Below are 6019 nucleotides of genomic sequence, written 5' to 3'. Positions count from 1 at the left end.
ACACCGCACGCGGCTGCTGTCACCCCCCAGTCGGGCCCCCCCTCAGTGAACCCTGAAAGGCAGCACCACCCCACAGCCCACGGGAAATGCGGCTGAGTAACACAGTGAGGGACACTTTGGGGGGGCTGGGACCACCAGTGGCCTTGAATTTGTGGGGTCAGGGGGGAAACACGAAGGAATCAGCACCATTGAATCCGTAAGTAGCAATTGGCCGTTTAATTAGTGTGTTGGGGCTGATGTGGGAAGCAATGAGCCTCCTTCAGCGAGCAGCCGGGGGGGCTGGGGGAATTCATTAGGGAGGTTCATTATGGGGGGAGGGGGCTCCTGGGGGGAGCTTGTTACAGGATTTTTTGACGGTGGCACTTGGAATAGGGAAAAAGTGGGGGAAAAGGGAAGTTGGGAGCGTGGGGAAGCTGGAGAGGGCGCAGGGAAAAAGAGGAGGTGGGGAAGGGGCAGTGGGGGAGGAGCAGAGGGACTGGGTATGCACATCTGGGATATTGGGAGGGAGAAGGGCCTCACATCTGCATGCACAGCAGCAGTGGAAGTGTGTCCACATGTGTTTGCACATCTGGGTCCCCAAGGGAGTTCACATCTGGAGGACACTTGGGGCACAGCTGGGGAGGGGGGGAAGCTTTTCCACACACATCTGGGGCACCAAGGATCTCCAGGATGTTCACATCTGGGAGGGTTGTGTGGTGTGGGGGATGCAGCTGCATTCAGACCAACAGCTGGAGAGGTCCCTGATGTCACAGCTGGGCACGCAGCTGAAGGCACAGGCATGTTCAAGCACATCTGGAGAGCCAGGTGGTTTCCATCTGTGCACATCTGGAGGCACAAGGTGAGTGCACATCTGGAGTCTGCACATCTGGAGAGTTTGCCCAGGCTGCTTTTCCACAGCCAGAGCTGTGCTGAGGCTGCAGAGAGGTGCACATCTGACCCACTCAGCCTCAGCAGCATCCTCTGGGCTCTCCATATCCCACCGAATCTGCCAGGTGTCCGGTGGGCAATGCATTATTCATCTGTCCCTCGGAGCCAGGCACAGAGAAAGTAAATAAATATTAATTTAGTAGGAGCACAAAGCTTTTCCTCTTCTCCTGCTGGCAATGTGGCAGCACAGGGATTTCTCAGTAGGATCAGAAAAAAAAAAAGTATCCATGAAAGAAGAGGTTTATCCAACTATTACCTGAATAATTCTATGGGATGGGAATTGATGGCAATGCTGGAATATCAAAACATTACATGCTGCTATGTTTCCCCATCTTCTCCTTTTGGGTCCCACTGAAAAGCTGACCTGAGGAATGGGACATCTCCACCACAGAACTACACGATGGAAAAGGGTGTTAATCCGTGGAAAACCCTTGGGCCCCTTTTCATGGAGTCCTTGGAAAATGTGAGAATTTTTAATGGGAATCCTGGAGGTTTTGGGAGCCTCAGGGATTAAAGCACCTCTGTATTAATCCCAGTCTGAGGCCTGAGGCTGCAGCGATGGGCTCCCAGGGGTGACACACGCACATCCAGTACCTCCTCTGAGAGAGCTTGTGATGGGGAATGGAGACAAAGGAGCCGCCTCATCCCGATGGATAATCCCCCTCAGATCCATCCCGTTAATCAGCTGGGCAAACAGCGAGTGCGGGGGCATCGCCTCCTCGTTAGCAGATTTATTCTCACTGCCACGGCATTTAATTGCTGCTTGATTTAGCGATTAGCGCCTGTTTGCCCAGGCTTTGCCCAAATCATCCTCCTCGAAGTTTTTAAATGGGGGGAGGCTTCCTCCATACTTTGTTATCCTCATTATTCTACATTGGTTTTGCTGCTTTCTTATTCCTCCTGTTTTTTCCCAACCAACCCTCGCTGAGCGGCATTGGGGAGCTGAGGGGGGGGGGGGAAACTGAGGCACGAAGTTTGGCCATAATGAGGAGCGACAAGATATTTGTCTGGGCAAATGAGCGGCTGGGTCCCCCCTCCCCGCTGCCGGGGGGAATCCCTGGCAGCCCCGTTATTAACATTCCCCCCGGGAGCCCCCCACCCCGAGCCAGGCGTTTGGCCGGGAAATGCGGCTTTTTGAATATTTATAGAGGTGGTGGCAGCACTTGGGGTGGGAGGAGGGAAAGGGGAGCACAGGGGCTGCTGCGGGGGGGAGTGGGGAAAGCAATGTTGAGGACTAGGGGTAGTGGGGATGGAGGGGATGGAGCTGGAATCCTTTAGGGATGACACTGGGATGGTGTGGGGAATGACACTGGGATGGTGTAGGGGATGACACCGGGATAGTTTGGGGGATGACACTGGGATGCTGTAGGGGATGACACCGGGATGCTGTAGGGGATGACACTGGGATAGTTTGGGGGATGGCACTGGGTTGCTGTAGGGGATAATGCTGGGATGCTTTAGGGATGACACTGGGATGCTGTAGGGGATAATGCTGGGATGCTGTAGGGGATAATGCTGGGATGCTTTAGGGATGACACTGGGATGATGTGGGGGATGACACTAGGATGGTGTAGGGGATGACACTGGGATGCTGTAGGGGATGGGACACTGGGATGCTGTAGGGGATAATGATGGGATGCTGTAGGGGATGACACCAGGATGCTGTAGGGGATCACACTGGGATAGTTTGGGGGATGACACTGGGATGCTGTAGGGGATAACACTGGGATGCTGTAGGGGTGACACGGGTATGGTGTGGGGAATGACACTGGGATGGTGTGGGGAATGGCACTGGGATGCTGTAGGGGATAATGCTGGGATTCTGTAGGGATGACACTGGGATGGTGTAGGGAATGACACTGGGATGGTTTGGGGGATGACACTGGGATGGTTTGGGGGATGATAGATAGATGGCTTGCTGTAGGGGATAATGCTGGGATGCTTTAGGGATGACACTGGGATGATGTGGGGGATGACACTGGGATGCATTAAGGGGGGCATTGGGATGCTGTCAGGAATGACTGGGATGATGTAGGGGATGATGGTGGCTTGCATGAGAGGACAGTGCTGGGATGTTTTATGGAATGATGCTGAGATGTTTCAGGAGAATGTAGTGGATGTTCTAGAGGATACAAGTAGGATCCTTTGGGAATGATGATGGATACTTCAGGGAGTGACAAGACTGGGATTGTCTGAGGGATAACTGTGATGCTTTAAGGAAAGATGCTGAGATATTTTAGGGGAGCATATGGGAATGACTGGGGTGCTTTACGGGATGATACTGTGTTGATTTAGAGGATGCTGCTTGGATGCTTTAACAAATAATGGTAGGATGTTTTAGTGTAGGGAATGACACTGGGATGGTTTGGGGAATGATGCCGGGATGCTGTAGGGGATAATGCTGGGATGCTGTAGGGGAAGACACTGGGATGCTGTAGGGGAAGACACTGGGATGGTGTGGGGATGACACTGGGATGGTGTGGGGATGACGCTGGCATGGTGTGGGGAATGGCACTGGGATAGTTTGGAGAATGATGCAGGGATGCTGTAGGGGATGGCACTGGGATGCTGAAGGGGATAATGCTGGGATGCTGTAGGGGATGACATTGGCATAGTTTGGGGGATGACATTGGGATGCTGCAGGGTTGGCACTGGGACAGTGTGGGGGATGGCACTGGGACAATACGAGTGATGACACTGGGATGCTGTAGGGAATGGTGTCAGGATGCACTCATGGATAATACTCTCTGGGGAGTGCACTGGGGTGTTTTAGGGGATGATGCTGACATGCCCTAAGGAATGATACTGGGATTTTTTCAGAGAACAGAGTGGACTGTTCTAGGGGATAATGGGGGGATGAATTAAGGAGAGATGCTGGCACATCTTAGGGAACCTTATGGGACTTCAGGGTGGGATGCTGGGATGCTGTAGGGGAGCAAACTATCATGCTTTAGAAAATGTCAGTGGGATGCTTTAGGGGATGAGTCTGGGATGCATAGAGAGATGCCAGGATGTATTAGGGGATGATGGTAAGATACTGTGTTGTAGTACACTGGAATGCTGCAAGGAATAATGCTGGAATGCTGTAGGGGATGGTGCTGGGATGCTTTAGGGGAATGATCCTGGGAAACTTTAGGGAAGCACACTGGAATGATTTAGAGGATGCCAGTGAAAGGCTTTAGGGGATGATGCCAGGGTGTGTGATGGAATAACGTTGGGATGTTTCAGATGAACATGCTGGCATGATCTAGGGGATAACACTGGGATGCTGTAGGGGTTGATGCCAGGATATTTTAGGGGATGGTGCCAGAATTTTTTAGTGGATGCTTTAGGAGAGCTTAGTGAGATGCTTTAGGGGATGACTGAGAAGATTTAGGGGAGCGCACTGAAGTGCTTTAGGGGATGATGTCAGGGTGTGCAAGGGATAAAGCTGGGATATTCCAGGGAAGTGCGCTGGCATGCTTTAGGGGATGCTGCTGGGATGCTTTCAGTGAGCAGATTGAGATGCTTTAGGGGATGACCCACGGAGCCTCTGTGGAACGGTGTGGGGATGCCTCAGAGGACGGGTGTCAGTCTGTCTGTCCTCCGCACCTGGCAGGCGCAGGAGGCCGGTGCGTCGAGATCTCCTCGCGGGCATCCCAGCCCGCCTCATTACCAGCATCTTTGGAAAGCCGGAGCCCATGTGTTCTCGAGACGAGCGGCTTGGGGTATATTAACATCCCATTTCCACCTCTTTAATATAGAGTTTGTCGAGATCATTTATCAGCCGAGCCTCCCTTCAGGGCCGGGAGATGCCGGGCAGAGCTCGGCAGCTGGGTCATGGCGAGAGGCGAGGGATGCTCGTCCCCGAAGGAAGCCGACGCCGGGTTTAACAGGTAGTGGCTCATGTGCGAATCGCTAGTTTGGGACCGCCACATCATTGGGAAAGGCTTTATCAAAGCTGGGCTTAATTGGGTGGAAGGCTTGTTTGCATGGCCGCTAATGGGGGATCAGAGGGCCGGGGACCCAGCGCTGACGGCCTCACAAAGGCAAGCAATTACTTGCTTGTCTGCATTATGTATTAACCCATCTGGGGTCGGGATATTGGCTGTGAAAGGGAGACAAAGAGGGGGGCGTGCCGGTTGCCCCCGCGCCGAATTAGCCCGCCTGGGTCCCTTTTGTGCAGCGGGCAGGGCAGCTGGATGGGGATGCAGGCGCTCAGGATGATGATGGGCACCGGCGCGCGGCAGCAGGGCGCTGCCTCGCTCGGCATCCCCGCGTCCTTCCCAATATTGCATCGAGCGCCTTTTCTCCCCTTTCATCAGTTTCCTGCCTGCGGCCACATCTCGGGATAATTACAGCTTTCGCTTTAATTAGCCACCGTCGCCACTAATAAGTTTATACTTCTTTCCAGCAGCGTATTTTGGCGGCAGGAGGTTAATTACAAGCAGGTCAGTAAATCGCAGAACACACTGCTGTGGGTCTAATGACTTGTCCGCTCGGCTTTTTGGCGGCTTTTTAATTATGCCTATTGAATGGAACTGACTGGAACGAGGCGGCGATGGAGTGCTGGGGACCAGGGGGATGTTTCCCCACTGCTTCCCCCAAGCTGCTCGTCCCGCCGTCCGCACATCCCCAGGAGCTGAGAACGGCCACAGCTCATTGCGTGGGTGATCCTAGCTGAGGTCACCCAGAGCCTTTTTCACAGGTGAGCCCAGCTGAGAACGTCCAGAATATCCAGAACATCCAGAACATGGGGTGATCTTGGCTGAGAGCTGCCACAGCTCACGGCAGGGCTGAGCCATGGCCAGGCACGGTCCCGGTTCACGGCAGGGCTGAGCCGTGGGCAGGGCACGGTCCCGGTTCACGGACCCTGCTCCTGCCAGGAATGCCTGCAGAGGTGCCGTGGGTGAGCCGGGCTGGGGGGACCCCCCTTTCCCCCCCTCAACCCTCGCCCCCCACCCCCTCGTCATTAGCGCGCGGTCAAATGGCGCTGCCGGGACTCGGAGCTGCATCGCAATCAGCTGCTCTCGGCCGTAATGAGTGTTCAGGCCCTAATTAACCGCTACCCTCATTTGCATCCGGTCCGCCCCCCCTCCTCCCCGGGCCTCGA

Source organism: Molothrus ater, chromosome 22 (assembly GCF_012460135.2).
Source record: "Molothrus ater isolate BHLD 08-10-18 breed brown headed cowbird chromosome 22, BPBGC_Mater_1.1, whole genome shotgun sequence".
NCBI lineage: Eukaryota > Metazoa > Chordata > Aves > Passeriformes > Icteridae > Molothrus > Molothrus ater.
This window is presented reverse-complemented; position numbering follows the sequence as displayed.